We start from the raw sequence: 16,750 nt of genomic DNA, 5'->3' as shown, positions 1-16,750 counted from the left end.
TGTCATGCTTCTCCCTGGCCTAGAATCCTCTCGGAAGTGGGGCCAGTCAGGCCAAGTTGACCTCCCCAGACCTGGACTCTCAGCCTTCCCCCCACACGGCCCATCTCCAGCATTTCCCCTTCCATCTATTTCTCACCATCCCAAGGCCACCCTCCTCCCTGCTGTGACCCCACAGCTCCCCTCCAGATCCAGCACCCACCTGCCCACCAGGCTCCCTGCTTTCCCTGCCACTGGCTCTAATCCATTCTCTCCCCATGGTGGCCAGAACAGAATTTGAAAAGCACAAATCAGATCCTGTCACACTCCTGCTTAGCGCTCTCCAGAGCTTTCCCCACCCCTCAGTGCTCCGAATAAAACCTGCTCCTGGTAGGGCCTCCCCTCTCCCTCCTTCCCTATCCACCAGCATGCTGTCTTCCTCCTGGTCTTCACACACACCCAGCTCCTTCCCATCTCCAGGCCTTAGTCTTGCTCTTCAGGCACCTGGAATGCCATTTCTTCTCAGACTTGAGGTCACCTCTTCAGAAGGTCCTGCCTGGATCCCTCCCCCTCCAAAGCCACTCAGCCCACCCCAGCCACTCCCTGTTTCATGGCCCTGTTTACTTCCCTCCCAAAATTATCACAGTCTGACACTATTGAAATTATTTGAGGTTTGGCCCCCTACCAGTCCCACAAGAATGGAAACCATCTGAGGGCAGGTGGAGCATGTGTAACTTTCCTCTATCCACAGAACCTAGAAATAGCACCTGGTACTTAGGAGGTATTTTATAAACACTTGAATGAATGAAAAGACAGGTCAGCTCTAAGCCAGAGGGGTTAGTGAGAAGGGGGCCAGGGCTCCCTGTCCCCACTGTCTTCTGCCCCAGCCTCTGAAGGGTGTCAGCACCTCTTCAACTTAGAAAAGGGAATGGGTAGGGATGAGGTTTGTGGAGCAGCACCTATGATCTGGGACCTTTTCTCTAAACAATTTCATGAAGCAGTTACAGACCTGAGACTCAGGCCTGAGTCCTGGCCTCGCCACTCTGTGCAACTTGTTTGACCTCTCTGAGCCTCATTTTCCTCATCTGCATAATGGGGATAATAACAGGACCCATCTCCTAGGACTGTTCTGTGGGTGAATGAGATCTTGTTTTCAAAAATATGAGACGAGGGATTTCCCTGGTAGTGCAGTGGTTAAGAATCCGCCTGCCAATGCAGGGGACATGGGTTCAAGCCCTGGTCCGGGAAGATCCCACATGCCGCGGAGCAACTAAGCCCGTGCACCACAACTACTGAGCCTGCACTCTAGAGTCCATGAGCGGGAACTACTGAAGCCCACGTGCCACAGCTACTGAAGCCCTCGCGCCTAGAGCCTGTGCTCCACAACAAGAGAAGCCACCACAATGAGAAGTCCAGGCACCACAACGAAGAGTAGGCCCCGCTCGCTGCAACTAGAGAAAGCCCATGCATAGCAACGAAGACCCAATGCAGCCAAAATCAATTAATTAATTAATTAATTAAAATAAATAAATTTTTAAAAAAAATATATGAGACAATGATGATGATAAAAAGATTCCATCTCTTACAGATGAGGAAGCAGGAAAGGTTATGGGTGCTGCCTGGGGCCCATAGTTGGAAAGTGGGGAGCTAGAACTAAATGCAGACTTGCCCCCAGAAATCAGGGCTCTTGCCCCTGTGCTGGTCACCGCAGCCCCACTGGCTGGGAGTGGGGAGTGGAGCACAGGAGGCCTGTCTGTCATTTGTGCCTCGGTGGTTGTGTTCCTTTATGTTCCCCACGTGAACTGGCTTAGCCTCCCATTCCCCCAGATTCAGCACAAAGACACTTTAGGAGGCTGGGAGTGCTGGCCAAGGAGAACAACGTGGCTCCCACCCCATCCCCCATGCCTGACGCTAGGGAGCTGGAGAAGAGGCAGTGGCCCAAGCCCTGGACAGGTAAACTGAGGCAGCCTGAGAGCAAGTCTGTTCCAAGACTCCCCAGGATGGTCTAAGGTGGAGGAATGGTCAGGCCTGAGACTCAGGAAACCTGAGAAGAGTTGACCCACACAGCAGGGGAGGAGGAATACCACTTAGGAAACACAGCCCTGTCCCCCGGGCCAAGGGCACAGAGCAGGGGGAGGTGGCAGGACTCCAAAGGCCCTGGGGCGGGGTTCTAAGGACAGACTCGGGGCACACGCACTCCCACTCAGACTGGCTTCTGGGGTTGGAAGGTCATCACTGAAGGTCCAGAGGCCTAGAGGTAAGGCCGCGCTAGCAGAGACCCCGCTCAGGTCCAGCAAATGAGGGACGCCGCTGCGAAGAGCCAAGGTGCCTTCCGCTTGCAGCCCACGCACATTAAGAATTATTCCTCTCGCCAGCAAACAATTTGTTACAATATCCATCGCACACTTTTCCTAGCTGGGTGCCCTCCCATACATCCTGGATTAATCCCGGAAGTCACTCCATTCATTTAAGATACACCTGAGTGTGCCTCCTCTTTTATTAGGGAAATTTTTCATTGTTTTGAAGCACTCATAGGTTTTAATCTGGGGCTGAGATTTTAAAGCCTCCTTCAGTGGCTAAGACACATGAGTAGGCTTGTGGCTGGAAAGATTACCTCTGTCCTCAGATCTGGAAGGGCCTGGCAGGGGCCACCAGACCCTCTAGAGGAGGGGAGCATAGCACCTCCTCTCTAGGGAGCCAGGGACTTCAGACCTCGGTGCTGTGTGGCATTGGGGCACACCCTCGACCTCTCTGAGCCTCCCCAAGAGAGGCAAAGTCGAGGAAGACTGCATATTTGGGTGTCCCTGTACTGAGCCTACCCAGAGAAATCTGGGAGATCATCACCTCTAAAACCCACAGCCCTGGGCAGTAGTGTGGGGCCACTGAAAAAGCTAAAAGTTTGGAGTTCATCAACTATATTCCAATAAAAATTTTAAAATAAAATAAAATAAAAGTTTGGAGTTCAGATCTGAAATGACCTGGGGCAGGTGAGTCATCAGCCTCTCTGAGCCTAGCTTCCAACTCCTCAGGATGAGCTAAGTGCCACCCCCTCTCCGGGCTGTTGTGTAAGCCCAAATTCAGAGCAAGTCTGACTCAGGGCCTGGCACACAGTGGGTGCTCAATAAGAATTACTCTCCTGGCCCTCCCAACCCACCACAGACACCTCCCACTTCTCCATCTCTCAGTCTTGTGGCCCTCAAGAAGCCAGAACCCTTGGTTCCTTAATCCAGGCTTGAGGCTGCCCTCAGGCTGCGGCACCTCCAGCCAGAGCCTCTCCACAGGCCCATCCTGTCAGTCTGGGTATCTGCCACCAACCTCCTCCCAGGCCTTGCACGAGGCCTCCATACCCCCCACCCGAGGCCCCAGGGCCTGGGGAGTTCTGTCTGTACACAGTGAACCCCTGCCCCCCCATCACAGGCCCCATCCCATGCCAGGCTCTGTGCTGGGATTCAGGCTGCATGTTTGCTGTCCCCCTGCCCTAAATCAAGAGACAGCTGTCCCACTCCCAATTTCTAGTCCCCTACCACCACCAAGGGTCCAGGGCTGGGACTTCTCTGGGCTCTGACTGCACCCCCTCCCACCCCCCACTCCCCACCCCCATTACCATCTCCTTCCTGGTCTTTGCTCACCCAACCAGGGCTGCCCTCTCTACATTTCTCCCTGCCCCACCTCCTTCCCCAAATCTTCCTGAACACTAAGGTCCAGCTTCCTCCAGGAAGCCCTCCCTGACTTCTCCAGCCCTCATCTCCTTCCCTTTCCTGTACTCCCAGCATTTCTCCTCAGTCCCACTAAGTTCACGTTGCCACCCAAAAGCAGGAACTATGTCACCTACTCATTTCGTGGCCACCAAGCCCAGTACCACTGGGCACTCAGGAAGGATGGGCTCATTAAATGATTCAGAGGGAAGGGTGTAGAAGACCCCCACTGACGGAGTACACACCTCTGTGAATAGGTCTCATCATGCCCATTGAGCTGATGGAGAAACTGAGGTTAAGAGAAGTGAAGCACCTACCAAAGCAACAGGGATGTGAACCAGCCCCACCAAATGGTGCTGTTAAGACACAGTCCAGGAAATTCCCTGGTGGTCCAGTGGTTAGGACTCTGCGCTTTCACTGCCAAGGGTGTGGGTTCCATCCCTGGTCAGGGCACTAAGATCCCACAAGCCGCATGGTGCAGCCAAAACAAAAGACACAGTCCACAAATCCACATTCCACTGACATGACCCACCAGCCCCGCAATTCACACACGCTACCCCGTGTGCCCCTCACCACCTCAGCTCCACTGTTATCTGTGCCACCCAGGAGGAAACTGGGATCCAGAGAGGCAGGGTCACTTCTCAAGGCCACACGAACTGTTAAGTGGCACCACTGGAACTTGAATCCGAAGTCTCTCCGTTCCCAACCTGGTCAGAGGGCCTGATCAAGACCCCCCTCACGGGGTGTGTAGACCAGCCTTCCCACCCTGGTGCCCTCCCCAGGCTGCTGGATGGCCCCCCCGTCCCCAACCAGCACATCACCTGCTCCCAATTATCGGCCCAACCCCAGGACTCCAGGGAGCACTTGCACGGTTGATCGACCTTTTGGAGGGGCCTGGCTCTCACGGTTCTGGGTATTTACACAGACAGCCTTGCTGCGGTGGCTCCCGGAAAGTAGGACATGTCGGGGGAGGGTAGGAAGGCAGGTGCAGACTGAAAACACTCCCGCCATCCTCCACACCACCTGGACAGCGGAGCCACCCGTGGCACGGTCTCCTCGAATGAACTTGACAGGTCCTGGAGGCGGACACTGTGGGGACCGGGGTAAAGGCCTGGACTGCCCACTGAGGGAAAGGCCTTGGCCAATGTCCCCTCCAACTCCTCTCTGCTCAGTGACCTGGAAGACCTCAGGGGGCATGGGAAGAGAAGGCCCTTTTTAGCAAGAACCCCTCTCTGCGTCTAGGGGTCACTTTACGTCACTGTTCCCTCATCTGTAAGTGGGGTTCAGGAAATAGAGGTCTCCACATTCTAGACATTCAGGGAAACTAGGCTGGCTTATCCCAGCAGGATCTCAGGATGCAGCTCTCCTGGGACACCCAGCAGACATTCAGCTCCAAGCAGGACAGATCTGGTCTCCCAGGAAACCAGCTGGGTAGCACTGAGTAGGGGTGCCAAGCTGAAAGGCAGGTGGACACACCCACCAAACAGCTACAAAACCACACCCAGGATGTTACCACGGAGCCCGGGGTCTCAGAAGCCAAGAGGTGCTGCCCCCTCTGCAAACTGTCTGCTCCTGAGCACAAGGTCAGGTCATGTTCACCATTACAGACTGTCATCACCACACCCCAGCCTCCTCCCAACTCTCTCCTGGCCTGAGTGGAAGAGGACACAGGGTTCACAGTAGAAGGCACCAGTGTGTGGCGTTCAGGCTAGAGCCAGAGGGGCGTTAAGGGCTGCAGGGGGTGGAGGTAAGGAGAGTTTCCCCCTCTTTGCCCTCCCCATGCCAATCCCCATCTCCACCGCTGAGCAGAAAGGAGCTGCACCCCACCCCCATCACACACAACCATCATTCTCAAGGCTGGGGGCACCCGTCTTCAGTGTCCCCCACCCTCTCATCTGCAGCTCAGGCTCCACTCTGTCTCTCTCCAAGCCCAGCTCAAGCACCTTTTATTATTCAGAAGAGCCTCTTGATTGAAAAAGCCTCTAAGGCATCTCGCAAATAAGAATCCTTTAATTGGGAAGTTGTTAACTTCTCAAAGAAGAATTTTAATTTTGCTTCCCCACCATCTCCTCTCCCCGAAACCTATGAAAACTATGGACTAAAAACAAAGACTAACAAAGCCAAACACCCCAGGCACCCTGTCCCCAACTGCACAGCGCCCAAGGCGGCAGAGGCAGAATTGGCAGCTGCCCCCCCAACTTGCACAGACCCCCCCCCCGATCCCCACCTAAGACTGTGCGAAGGCCTTGACCTCTCCCTTTGGGCATGCCTGCTCCATACCCCCCTCACCATCCACACAAAGGGTGGCAGATGGCTGAGGGGTTAATAGGATGACAGGGCACACAGACAGGGCAGGGACTGCGTCTGTCGGGTTCCCAGAGCCAGACTCTCGACGCACATCTCCCCATAACCTCCTCTGCTGTCCTCTATCACACTGTCATGTAGCTGATGACTTTAAATTATATTTATTGAGCATTTACTATGTGCCAGACATTGCTCTAAGCCCTTATGTGCACCAACCGACTTAATCCATACAAGGTCAATGCTATTATTACTCCCAATTTACTGATGAAGAGACTGAGGCCCAGAGAGCTTAAGTAAATGGCCTAAATTTACACCATTAGTGAGAGACAGAGCTGGGACTGGATTCCAGGCAGTCTGACCCCAGAGTGGGCATAACCTAAAGTGCCACCTTCACCCGCCCACCTCCCTCCATGGCCTGTGCGCTCCTTGAGGACCAGGGCCATGACCATCTCATCTCTGGGTTCCTGGGAACAGCACAGAGCCTAGCAAACAGCCCGCACTTAAGAAATGTCTGCAAAAGGAAAGCACTTTCCCAGTGGTTCTCTCCTTCGAGCCTCACCAGAGGCCTGTGACAAAAACAAGCAGGCAAGATGGTTCCTGGTTCACAGTCAAGGTAGACTGAGGCTCAGAAGTGAAAGCAACTGCCCCAGGTCACCCAGCTAGGGGGTGCAGAGGCCAGGGAGTTCCTCCTCCAGCCCCGACTGTGCGTACCTGCCTTCCACCCTGAGTGTACAGGGACTGGGTTGTTACCGTCACACACCAGGTACCATGTTCCTGGGCCCCAATTAAAACCCCGGCCTGAGGGCTTCCCTGGTGGCGCGGTGGTTGAGAGTCCGCCTGCCGATGCAGGGGACACGGGTTCGTGCCCCGGTCCGGGAAGATCCCACATGCCGCAGAGCGGCTGGGCCCGTGAGCCATGGCCGCTGAGCCTGCACGTCCGGAGCCTGTGCTCGGCAACGGGAGAGGCCACAACAGTGAGAGGCCCGCATACCGCAAAAAAAAAAAAAAACCTGGCCTGAAACAAACACCAGGAAGCCCTGGGGTAGGAATCTCCTCTCTCCTTCCCTGACAGCTCAGGGCAGCCTCAACACTACCTTGTATACCTCAAGGCATGAGATGCTCACCACCACCAGAGCTTCCTGGTCCACTGTTCACTGCTCTGGAAATCCCAGGCTCGTTGCATGCTGTTACCAGTTGAGATTTGCCCCTCAAATTTATATGTTGGGTTTCTAAACCCCAGTACCTCAGAATGTGAGCTTATCTGGAAATGGGGTCATTGCAGGTGTAATTAACTAATTAGGATGAGGTCATACTGGAGTAGTGTGGGTGTGGCCAACCAGTATGGCTGGTGTCCTGATAAGAAGAGAAATTTGGACATACACATACCCAGGGAGAACGCCATGTGAAGAGACACAGGGGGAAGATGACCATCTATAAGCCAAGGAGAAAAGCCTGGAATAGATCCTCCCTCACAGCCCTCAGAAGGAATCAACCCTGCTGACACCTTGATTTCAGACTTCTATAGCCTCCAGAACTACGAGAGATAAGCCACCCAGTTTGTAGCTACAGAAGACCTAGGGAGGGTGAGCTGACAGCAGTTTCTCCAGGCTGGTAAATCTGGACAGCTTGTCCGCAAGCCTGGGGTAACAGGCCCGCCCATGGGCAAGGAGCCCCCATGGGCTGGATCCCTAAGCAGTAAGGCCCAGATTCCTCCTCTACATGCTCTTGTCCGGGCTCTGAGGCTTTATTTTTTATCTTATTTTTTTAAATTTATTTATTTATTTATTTGTGTCGTTATTTATTTATTTATTTTTGGCTGTGGGCCTTCACTGCGGTGAGTGGGCTTTTCATTGCAGTGGCTCCTCTTTGTAACACGGGCTCTAGGCATGCGGGCTTCAGTAGTCGTGGCTCGCGGGCTCTAGAGTGCAGGCTCAGTAGTTGTGGCGTACGGGCTTAGTTGCTCCGCGGCATGTGGAATCTTCCCGGACCAGGGCTCGAACCTGTGTCCCCTGCATTGGCAGGCGGATTCTCAACCACTGCGCCACCAGGGAAGTCCCCAGGGTCTGAGGCTTTACACACATCCTTCCCCCCTGCACCCCCACCCTGGGCCAGACTGCTGACAACTCCTTCATTTACATGCCCACCCCAGCCTCTGCCCTCAGCTGCAGCCGTACAAAGCCACGGTCTGTGCATCCCCTCCACGTGGATACTGGCATCTCAAACATACCACTTCCAAACAGGACTCTTCCTTTCCCTTCCAAATTCATCCTTGGCCCCCTGAGCTCAACTCAGTCAAAGGCTCTACCAGCCACCCCGTTCTCAGGCTCTGACCCCTCACAGCCCACAGTCCATCCTTCAGTACCCCTTTAGTCTCCTACACTCAGCCACTCCTCCCCACCCAGGCCCAGTCCACCAGCTCTCTCCGGACTGATGCTGGGGCCTCCACATGGGCCTACCAGCTTCTACTCTCCCCCACAACCCACAACCCCCTCCCCAGTCTTTTTCCCATGAGGCTGTGAGAGGGAGCCTGTGAGCCATGAATAACCTCCATTCACACTCTCTAACAAGAGGCCCCGCAAGCCCATTTCTCAGCCCTTCATCCCCACTGGCTGCTCCCTGCTCAGAGCCTATCCAGACCTCCGGGGCCTATTCCCTCTCCTCAGGTCTCTGCTCACAGGGCAGCTCACCTGAGAGGCCTTTTCCAGACCACCCTGCAGAGGACATTTCTCCCCCATACTCTCTCCCTTTTCCAGCCTTATTTTTCTCCACAGCTCTTATTATTCCCTAACCTTTATTATGAATTTATTTCTCTGGTCATTTTCTGTCTCCTCTGTTAGAATTTAAGCTCTATGAGGGCAATGACCTGGTCTAACTTATTCACCTGTGAATGCTGGGCACATAGAACAGTGCCTAATATGCAGCAGGTGTTTGATAAGTATGTGTCGAATGATGAATGAGCCATGGAATGAATGAATGACTTCAGTAAGCATTTGTGCAGCACCTGGTATAAAGGGAACAGAGGGGCAAATCAGGCTAGGTCTGCCCTGAGGCCTGTGGGGAGAATGACCCACGCCCATAGGTAACCCCACCCAGCGTGTGAGCAGTGCTGGTGTGAACACACGTGCATGGGGAAATGAGGACTGGGAGGGGGCCACCAGATGGGCCCAGAGGTCAGGGAAGTTTTCTGCAAGAGACACCCCACCCCCAGCCTCCCTTCCTGGCTCTCCAAGGTCATGGGCCACCTCCCACTCTCCACCAAGGGGAAGAAGGGAGGCCGGTCTGAGCAGCAGCACTGATTCAGAAGTCAGTAAGTGTTCAGAGCTGGTGTGTGTGTCCCTCCTGCAATGAGACCTGGGCAGGGCTCACCAGAGAGAGAGGGGGGCTTGATTTAAATGCCATTGATCCCTCCAGGGAGCGAGAGGTCAAGGGCTGTGGCATCTGGGACCCCCAGCCTCATCTGCCCTTCCTCCACTCCACCAACCTGCCCCCTGGAGGCAGGAGACGGCAAAGAAAGACCTGAGCTCCCTCCAGGGCTTTGCTGAGTCAAGTCTCAACTCCTCAGCAGGTCTCGAAGGCTCCCAGTGACCAGTCCTGCCCCCTTCCTGGGCACCTCATCTGCAAACACTCCAAAGTCCCCCATCTCTATACCTCTACTTAGCCTGGGCCCTCCTCCTCCCCCAATCCTTTTCCACCCATCATAACTCTACATACATCATCTTGTTCATCCAGGCATTCTTTATGATGACACACCACGGGAAACAATCAAACCCTACCACAGAGAATTGGTTAAACATGATACAGCACACACAGGCTGGAACATTACGCTGCCATTAAAAATCACATTACAGGGCTTCCCTGGTGGGGCAGTGGTTGAGAACCTGCCTGCTAATGCAGGGGACACGGGTTCGAGCCCTGGTCTGGGAAGATCCCACATGCCACGGATCAGCTGGGCCCGTGAGCCACAACTACTGAGCCTGCGCATCTGGAGCCTGTGCTCCGCAACAAGAGAGGCCGCGATAGTGAGAGGCCTGCGCACCGTGATGAAGAGTGGCCCCCACTTGCCACAACTAGAGAAAGCCCTCGCACAGAAACGAAGACCCAACACAGCCATAAATAAATAAATAAATAAATAAATAAATAAATAAATAAATAAATAATCACATTACAGAAGAGTATTTAATGGTGGGAAAATGATCTTAGTATAGCATTAAGGGCAAAAGGCAGGTTAGAAAACAGTAAGTGCAGTTTGATCCCAATTATGATATAAATATGTATTTTGTAAAAGACTGACAGGCAAAATACCCAAGTGCTCACATTTTCTATGGAGAAATGCAGGCTTTTTTATTATCAGAAAAACAGAACATTTTAAATGAATCCTACAGCCTTCCAGTCTCAGCTCAGGCAGCCCTCCTTCAGGGCTCTCCAGCCCCCCAGCTGAGAGGGGTCCCTGTTAGTTCCCCTGTCTCGCTGCCCACTGAGCTTCCTGTTGCCTCACACTGTCGCCTAGCCAGCGGGAAGGCGGCTGCGGCCCCTGATGGGGAGGGGGGGCGGTGGTCAGGGCCCAGCCACCGCCTCCCTGACGCCCCTGCCCCCAGTCCTCCCATCACCCCTGGCTGCCTTGCAGATAACCCTGACCACATCCTCTCTCCCCATCTCCCAGCAGCAATTACAGGTTAAACTGGAGGGGCTAATTAGCTGCTCATTCCACCCGGGGCTGACTGATTAGTAGGAATATTTTGATGGAGGTAACTGGACTTCAAAACGAGCCCTAGTGCCCAGGAAGGAAATCCAGCCGTCTGCTCCCTGCCACACCCCGCAGCCTCCTGAATGGGAGGACAGTGTCGGCTGAGCCGCAGCCATACCACAACTGTCACCCAGTCCTTCAGCAGAGGGGGTTGAGGCCCACTGCCCTGCTGAGCCGCGAGGCCTTCTCTCTCTGAAAAATGGGGTTAACACTCCAGTCCAGACTGCTGCCCTGAGCCCTCCCCTGGTGCTCCTTCTGTGTAGCAAACTTTCTCAGGGGTCACAGAGGCCTGTCCAGAACAAAGCATTGGCCAGGAAAAAGGGTGGAAGTCACCTGTTCAAAGTCACAGGCAAGGCAGCAACCCAGGCCCCCCTCCTTCCCCATCTACCACCTCTTTGGGACTTGCTATAGTTTCTCCACATCCCCTCACGTGAGACACAGAGCGGGAAGGACTGTCACCTCCCACATTCTGGGTGTCCTGCTCCTTGTGATACAGTCCAAGAGGCCATCTACTCTGCTCACACGGAACCAAGGTCACCTGGCCACCAGTGCTTGTCACACGCACACACCTGGGACTGAGCCTCATCCTGCCTTGAAGGCGTCTGGATCCACACATTGACTCTGGCTTGGAGCCCCATTAAAGTCCACACGTTGGAACCAGTGCCAGCCTCTTGACAGTTTCCTGGACCCTGATTGTCTCAGTCCACACGTTCCCACTCCCTCCTGACCTAGAGTCATGCACACATTTGGTCAACGATGGGACAGAACCAAGGACAGAGCCCTTCAGCTCACCATTAGAGACTTGCCATGCCACGCGGGAACCCATTAGCTGGCACGCCCGTGAAACCGCGTCACTCAGAAAAATGCCCCCGGCTTCTGAGCTGGCTGCCAGAGCCCTGCCATAGCAAAAGCACTACTGGGAGGTGGCCCAGCCAAATCAAACCTCCTGGACTTGATTTCACGTGGGGATGGAGAGATGGGAACACTCCCCCGGAAAGACTGCCCCTCGATGGCCTTCCCACAGCCTCTCCCTTGGGGACACCACATCCACCCACCATGGCCCACGCCAGCCCCGCTCTCCCAGCGGCCCAGAGCAGCTTCTTACCTCAGGTCGGACAGGCGTTTGGGGAGTGCAGCTGCTGGGGGATCAGCCTAGTTTGACTCGGTCTCTCTCTTTGCCTGTGGGCACAGGAGCCTCAGGGCCTGTGGGAGCAGGAGGCTGTGGGAGAAGGAGATGAGCCGTCAGCCAGAGCGGAGCAGCAGAGGGCAGTTCTGGGGAACAGCGGGGGGCCATGCACACAGGGAGAGTGCTCCCACCTGGCTGGGCAATAAACACTCACATCACACACACACACACACACACACACACTCTCTCTCCCTCTTGCTGACACACACTTGCACACTCACACGTGCCCTCACTCATTGGCACACTTGTGCTTATACACACGCACATGCTCTCACATGTACACACACATGCACTTACTCTCTGACACACTCATATCACTCACACACTGGCATTTACACACACGTGCTCTCACTCACTGACACTCACATACACTCACATGCCACCATCTAGGGCAGGTGGGGCTCTGGGAATGATGGAGCTTCTGGCAGCAGGCGGGGGGGGGGGTTGTCTGAACATGCCTCCTCCACCCACTGGCTCTGTGACCTTAGGAAAGTCAAGTCCCTGAGCCTCACTTCCCTCATCCGTAAAATGGGGATACCGTCCCTCCCGCCAGGACTGCTGGGAAGATACAAGAAGACAAGGGATGCACGGCCTGGGGCACAGTAGGTGCCCAGCCAACACCAGGGCCTGCCTTCCCCCCCAGCCTGGCTCCAGGAAGCAGGCCCCGGGGCTGGCCCCTGAGAGCGGGCACAGCAGAGCACCAGGGGTGCCTCTCCCTGGGCCTGAGCCCCAGCTTCCTGGTTCCCAAGGATGCCCTCTGCTCCCAGCCACCCACCTCCCCGCCTTCCTTCCCCATCCTCTTCTAGTTCGTTCCTCCACCGAACACTCTCCAAGGGCAGCTCGGGTCCCTGTCTCCCCACCCTCCATGAGTGGAGGAATACACTAGGGAGTCCTGTCTCCTTGGCAAGGGCCCAAGACAGGCCCAGTCCTGGGGCTGGAAGTCCGAGGAGGCAGGTCGACTCCCAGCTTCCTCACTTGCTGGCTGTGTGGCCCTGGGCCAAGCTTCCCCCTCTGAGCCTTAGTTTCCTCAGCCTCTCAGACCAAGACCTAAAATCCCCCTCTCACATAAAGACCTAAATCCCTTTCTGAGCTATTGCCAAGAGGTTCCAACCCCATCAGTGATTCTCTAAGCATGGGACACGCTGCTGGAGGTACATAAGGGGATTCTAGGTGGTATGTAGACAAACATTTTTATTTTCATAGGTGTGTGTTTATATTTCTGCGTATTTTTTTTTTTTAATGACAAGTACATCACAGCTGTGATTTCATGGATGTGTGGCATGGGGAGCGCTGGGTAATCCACCTTCAAACGTGAGTCAATGCAAAGACAAGGGTTAAGAAAACGCGAGTGCAGGTAACACCCAGAGGTGGCTATAACCATGATGGTGAAAGGGAGACACAGAAAGTCGGCATCTAATAGGGCCTGGCTCCCAGCAGCCCTCACGAGGGTTAGCAGCTCCCTTCTTCCCTGACAGCCCAGGCCAGCCCCTCCTTTTCCTCTTAATTCCCCACATGGCACCATAAAACACAGGCCTAAGTCCCCAGGGGGACTCACAAGGCCTTCCAGATGGGATGGATGGACGCATGGATGGAGGGGGCTTGGAGGTAGTTGCCATAACGTGGGCGGAAGATGGCAAAGGCCTCTGAGTCTCTCCCAAAGTCAACATTCCCTCAAGTCTAACATGCAGAGATGGAATTTCTAGCTACATGGTAGGTGAAGATGGAGGGACTCTCTAAAGGCAAGTCTTCTCGTTTCATGGGCTGTAAACTTCTCCTCCAAGAAAGAGGCAGAGAATTGGGTGGGTTTCAGGGTCCACCTTGGCTTTCCTCTCCTGACAACAGAGCCACAAGCTGTGTGGACCCAATAAGAGAGGCCTGCCTAGCCCCACAGTTCACCAGCTCCAAATTATGCCCCCTGCTGCCAGCAGGTCCCAAGGGTGCCTCCCAAGGGCTGTTGATCCTGGAGGACAGGACAAGACAGGACAGGACATAGTGATGCTAGCCTGGGACAGAGGGGTAGCCAGAGCCTGGGCAGTTCCTCAGGCCTGGGTCCTCCAAGCCAGGCCTATCCAGGCAGGGGTACCCTGAGTGGACGCCTAAACTGGCCCCCAGTAGACTGGCACAAGTCAGCAAAGCCCAGGCCAACCCAGGCAGCCCTGTCCCGGGCAGGCCTCCAGACCACCTGGCTGGCAGCCCTGAGCCCATTTCCACCTGAGCTGGCAGGACAAAGCATCCTCACAGCTCCTCTCCAAGCACCCAGCTGCCATGTTCCATGATAATGAATGGGCCTCCTGCTCCCTTCTTCCCAAACCTTCCTGAAGCTCCCACTCTCCACGGTGGCATCACAAGGAGTTGCTATGGAAATGCAACCACAGGCAGAGCATGACAATGATTTGGGGCAGGGGAGGAGACACAGTGGGAGCCGTGAGCTCTCCTGGACACGAGGCCTGCCTGTGTGCTGAGTCCTAGAAAGGACATGAAATCTCAGCTGCAGGCCTCACAGCCCATGGGGGTGATGGGGACCATGGCAGAGGTGGGTGGGGGGTGCTTCCAACCTGCCCTCCTGGCTGCTTACCCCCTCAGTGGAGCCCAGGGAGCCCTGGGAATCAGATGCCTGTGTCTTCAACAGAATTAACACATGCCCCAGGGAATGTGAGACTTCCACAGAAACAACTACTTCAGGATGATGCTAAAGTGGCTTCAGTACTGTGGGGGGCTGGCACCAGTAGGTGCTCAGCGAACACTGTGATCCAAGGGGATAGTACTGGCGTGTGTATATGCAAGTGTGTGTGTGTGTGTAAGAGAGAGAGACAGAGACATGCCTGCTCTGGTCAACACAGTCACAGAATCACAGAGCTTGAAAGGCCCATTGTACAGATGGAGAGACTGAGGCCCAGTGAGGGTCAGGGTCAACCCAGCAAGTCAGCCAAAAAGTCAAGTCCAGAGCCCAGGTCTCCTCTTCCCCAGACCTGAACCCTCTACCTAATACCCCTGGTTTTTCATTCATTCATTCATTCATTCTACTTTTGGTAAGCGCCTACTATGTGCTTGGTGACTGGGATAAAGAGATGTGAAGGACACTGCCCCTGCCTGCCAGAAGCTCAGAGAGGAGACAGGCCATCATAGTCAGGGGGAGGGAGCTGGGACAGAAGTCCAAGGGGCTGCAGGAGCCCAGGGAAGGTTACCTCAGAGATTTCGGTTATGTGCTTCTGAGCCGTGCTTCAAAGAGACCCCGACTTGTCTCCCAACTGCTCCCTCAGCCCAAGGCCCCCTAGAGCCCCCACACAGAGGCCTGCAGTGTGGGGCAGTACTGAGCCCACCTGCCCTCACCTCCAGGAGGTCATGGGGTGTTCCCCATTAGCACGCCCAATCCCCAGAAATGAGGAACCATGAGAAAAGTACCTTGCTACACAGAAGGAGCTCAAAGAAAGTTGGTGCCCTGGCTGCCCTTCTCCTCCCCCAGGCTCAGCATCCTCCTGCACTGTTCACTCTTTCCTTGTTCATTCTTGCTTTCCTGGGCACCTCCCATGAGCCAAGCATAGCACTGGGCCTGGGGTGGAGCAGAGAACGAGTGAGCCCTAGTCATCAGCCATCACACTCGTGGAATTCAAGTCCCCATCTCTGTCAGCAGCACACACATTCTCTCCTGTAGTGGGTTTTCTGGAGGGCGTAGTACTGAGAGGGCAAGAGGGGACACCTTCCAGAGCTTGGCTTGGAAGACCTGCCAGCTCTGCTGTATCCCACATGGGCCACACCTCCCAGCAGCTGTTACATATGCCCACAACCAATTTCACACAGGCGGAAACCAAGACCCTGAGAGGTGGCCAGGTGGACCCCAGGTTGCTCAGCACTGAGAGGGCAGGGGACAGGGAAAGAGCAGTGAGGACAGAAGGGAAAGGCCAGGTCCAGGGCTGTGGAAGTGGAGGAAGGAGCTGTCTGGGATGGCTTCCTGGTGGAGGAGGGATGGGGGTTAGCTCAGAGCCTTCCCTCAGCCTCCCAACAGGAAGTGAGTTTCTGTGAGAAAGAGAACTGAGCCAGGGGCCGTTCTGCCAGCCTATGTGACTTGGGGCTGCGCTGGCAGGCGGATGATGAGGGGGGCATGTTCCCTAACAGCCACTGTCCCATCCCAACCCACTGAGGGCTGCCACAGCCGCCATCTCACATCCCTAATTACCACTGCTCAATGGGGAACCAGCTGGGGATGGGAAAACAGTAGAGACACAGAAAGGGAGAGACAGAACACACGAGAGACAGAGGCCCGAAGAAAGAGCAACTGTCTCCCCAAAGCCAGAGGACAGAGAGAGAGTCAGAGAGATGAAATGGATGGGCAGATGGGGCCATCCCTCCCTCCCCCAGAGCCAGTGCTGCAGCTGCCAGGAGGAGCCCATAAACCAGGGCTTTGCAAAGATTTCTCAGCAATAAAATTCTTATTTGAAATGAAACCTTACACAGTGGGAGAAGCCTTCTATGCCAGACATTAAATCCAGAAGCCATAAAGTGAAAATTTGATAAATCCGACTATATAAACACATAAGAACATCTGTACAGCAAAGACACTATAAACAAAGTTAAAAGGCGAGCGAGACACTGGAAGAAAATATCACTAATATACAAAGAGCCCCTACAAATCAATAAGGAAAAAAGACAAAAGAAGAGAAAAATTGGCAGTGAATTAGAAACCCATAGAGGGGGAACTAAATTGGCCAATAAACATATGAAAAGATGTTCTATCTCACTAGCGATCAGGGGAATGCAAATGAAAACAACATGATATCATTTTTTGCCCATCAGACTGGGAAAAATTAAAATGATTGATAACAACCAGTGCTGGCAAGGATGTGGGGA

The 16,750-nt window shown here is 54.4% G+C and overlaps 1 protein-coding gene across 1 annotated transcript in view; it reads right to left on the bottom strand.

Annotated features, from left to right (window-relative positions):
• The window catches only part of LINGO1 (leucine rich repeat and Ig domain containing 1), a 205,792-nt gene that overhangs the window by 170,024 nt on the left and 19,018 nt on the right, over nt 1-16,750 (bottom strand). The window contains exon 2 of the mRNA XM_082617744.1: nt 11,825-11,938. The gene's annotated coding sequence lies outside the window, so the exon portion shown is untranslated. The remainder of the gene's footprint in view (nt 1-11,824; nt 11,939-16,750) is intronic.

Source organism: Mesoplodon mirus (genome assembly GCF_964341445.2).
Source record: "Mesoplodon mirus genome assembly, chromosome: 4".
Lineage (NCBI taxonomy): Eukaryota > Metazoa > Chordata > Mammalia > Artiodactyla > Ziphiidae > Mesoplodon > Mesoplodon mirus.
This window is presented reverse-complemented; position numbering and strand designations above follow the sequence as displayed.